General features: G+C 50.4%; 7 non-coding genes across 7 annotated transcripts; 2 read left to right on the top strand and 5 right to left on the bottom strand.

The window, feature by feature from the left end:
- Window positions 1–41: 41 nt before the first annotated feature.
- Window positions 42–114, bottom strand: trnav-cac (transfer RNA valine (anticodon CAC)). The gene has a single exon. It is a non-coding gene; the product is annotated as a tRNA-Val (tRNA).
- Window positions 115–393: 279 nt separating this feature from the next.
- trnad-guc (transfer RNA aspartic acid (anticodon GUC)) lies at window positions 394–465 on the top strand. The gene has a single exon. It is a non-coding gene; the product is annotated as a tRNA-Asp (tRNA).
- A 286-nt stretch (window positions 466–751) lies between these two features.
- On the bottom strand, window positions 752–824 carry trnav-uac (transfer RNA valine (anticodon UAC)). Its single transcript has one exon. It is a non-coding gene; the product is annotated as a tRNA-Val (tRNA).
- Window positions 825–1,126: 302 nt separating this feature from the next.
- On the bottom strand, window positions 1,127–1,199 carry trnav-cac (transfer RNA valine (anticodon CAC)). Its single transcript has one exon. It is a non-coding gene; the product is annotated as a tRNA-Val (tRNA).
- Window positions 1,200–1,478: 279 nt separating this feature from the next.
- trnad-guc (transfer RNA aspartic acid (anticodon GUC)) lies at window positions 1,479–1,550 on the top strand. The gene has a single exon. It is a non-coding gene; the product is annotated as a tRNA-Asp (tRNA).
- Window positions 1,551–1,852: 302 nt separating this feature from the next.
- On the bottom strand, window positions 1,853–1,925 carry trnav-aac (transfer RNA valine (anticodon AAC)). The gene has a single exon. It is a non-coding gene; the product is annotated as a tRNA-Val (tRNA).
- A 302-nt stretch (window positions 1,926–2,227) lies between these two features.
- Window positions 2,228–2,300, bottom strand: trnav-cac (transfer RNA valine (anticodon CAC)). The gene has a single exon. It is a non-coding gene; the product is annotated as a tRNA-Val (tRNA).
- Window positions 2,301–2,500: the final 200 nt, after the last annotated feature.

Below are 2,500 nucleotides of genomic sequence, written 5' to 3'. Positions count from 1 at the left end.
CAGTTTGATTCCATTACTCAGAGTGAAGACAAAATTACAAGTGTTTCCGCCCGGTTTCGAACCGGGGACCTTTCGCGTGTGAGGCGAACGTGATAACCACTACACTACGGAAACCGTGAAAGGCTTGTCGCCGTCCAAGAGGCCCACTTAAAACATCTGTGCACACTGACCTGCAGACGGGTCCTCACCTGCTACGGGCGTTCATGGTTTTTCGCAGGCGATGTATTCCGACGGCTGTGGTGATCCTCTGCCTTTTTTTACCTACAGCCCCCACCAGGAGGTTGACATTTGACTTCTTCATCCCAATGTCTCTATAACTACGGGAACGTTCCCCGTCGACGTCAGAACCGCTCTGCCGGCCCTTTGACGTGCCATAACTCATCCATGCAGCAGTCCTCGTTAGTATAGTGGACAGTATCTCCGCCTGTCACGCGGAAGACCGGGGTTCGATTCCCCGACGGGGAGAGTTGAGTTTTCAAGCAGCTGCGGATAATTTACCGGGAAAGACCAAAGCGACGCATGCTCCTCCTTGCCAAACAGGGCAATGAAGCCAGGATATCCACCTGCATCGATCTCCTACAGAAATAAAGTCATGGGCTGAACCCCCAAATGGTCAGTAGTACATAGTTATCAGACCTGTTCAGGATGGTGACTTCTTTGTGCCGTCAACCACGCACTGTTTTCTGGTGTTTGACGCGGGGTTGCTCCCACGATCCCATTAATGACTGAGGGTGAGCACCAAACTAACAAGTGTTTCCGCCCGGTTTCGAACCGGGGACCTTTCGCGTGTAAGGCGAACGTGATAACCACTACACTACGGAAGCTGTGAAAAGCTCCCTGTCACCCGCGTGGGTGGCCTGAGGCACTTGACCTCCTGACATGATTTCAATTGCCTGACGATATCCAAACATTTGAAATACAAGACATCCTACCTGTTTTTGCGCAATGTTAAGTGACGGTCACAAACAAAAAGCAATTCAAAAGAAGACATAGTTCATCATTTGAAAACATAGCAAGTTCTCAGATGATGTGGGGCACAAACCTTTTGGTCGATGCGCCCTAATTACCAGTCATGTGAGACAGCACAGTTTGATTCCATTACTCAGAGTGAAGACAAAATTACAAGTGTTTCCGCCCGGTTTCGAACCGGGGACCTTTCGCGTGTGAGGCGAACGTGCTAACCACTACACTACGGAAACCGTGAAAGGCTTGTCGCCGTCCAAGAGGCCCACTTAAAACATCTGTGCACACTGACCTGCAGACGGGTCCTCACCTGCTACGGGCGTTCATGGTTTTTCGCAGGCGATGTATTCCGACGGCTGTGGTGATCCTCTGCCTTTTTTTACCTACAGCCCCCACCAGGAGGTTGACATTTGACTTCTTCATCCCAATGTCTCCATAACTACGGGAACGTTCCCCGTCGACGTCAGAACCGCTCTGCCGGCCCGTTGACGTGCCATAACTCATCCATGCAGCAGTCCTCGTTAGTATAGTGGACAGTATCTCCGCCTGTCACGCGGAAGACCGGGGTTCGATTCCCCGACGGGGAGAGTTGAGTTTTCAAGCAGCTGCGGATAATTTACCGGGAAAGACCAAAGCGACGCATCCTCGACATCGTGCATGCTCCTCCTTGCCAAACAGGGCAATGAAGCCAGGATATCCACCTGCATCGATCTCCTACAGAAATAAAGTCATGGGCTGAACCCCCAAATGGTCAGTAGTACATAGTTATCAGACATGTTCAGGATGGTGACTTCTTTGTGCCGTCAACCACGCACTGTTTTCTGGTGTTTGACGCGGGGTTGCTCCCACGATGCCATTAATGACTCAGGGTGAGCACCAAACAAACAAGTGTTTCCGCCCGGTTTCGAACCGGGGACCTTTCGCGTGTTAGGCGAACGTGATAACCACTACACTACGGAAACTGTGAAAAGCTCCCTGTCACCCGCGTGGGTGGCCTGAGGCACTTGACCTCCTGACATGATTTCAGTTGCCTGACGATATCCAAACATTTGAAATACAAGACATCCTACCTGTTTTTGCGCAATGTTAAGTGACGGTCACAAACAAAAAGCAATTCAAAAGAAGAAATAGTTCATCATTTGAAAACATAGCAAGTTCTCAGATGATGTGGGGCACAAACCTTTTGGTCGATGCGCCCTAATTACCAGTCATGTGAGACAGCACAGTTTGATTCCATTACTCAGAGTGAAGACAAAATTACAAGTGTTTCCGCCCGGTTTCGAACCGGGGACCTTTCGCGTGTGAGGCGAACGTGATAACCACTACACTACGGAAACCTTGAAAGGCTTGTCGCCGTCCAAGAGGCCGACTTAAAACATCTGTGCACACTGACCTGCAGACGGGTCCTCACCTGCTACGGGCGTTCATGGTTTTTCGCAGGCGATGTATTCCGACGGCTGTGGTGATCCTCTGCCTTTTTTTACCTACAGCCCCCACCAGGAGGTTGACATTTGACTTCTTCATCCCAATGTCTCCA

This window comes from Scomber scombrus, chromosome 17 (genome assembly GCF_963691925.1).
Source record: "Scomber scombrus chromosome 17, fScoSco1.1, whole genome shotgun sequence".
Classification (NCBI taxonomy): domain Eukaryota; kingdom Metazoa; phylum Chordata; class Actinopteri; order Scombriformes; family Scombridae; genus Scomber; species Scomber scombrus.
Note: the sequence above shows the minus strand (reverse complement) of the source record. Positions and strands in the feature narration are given on the sequence as shown.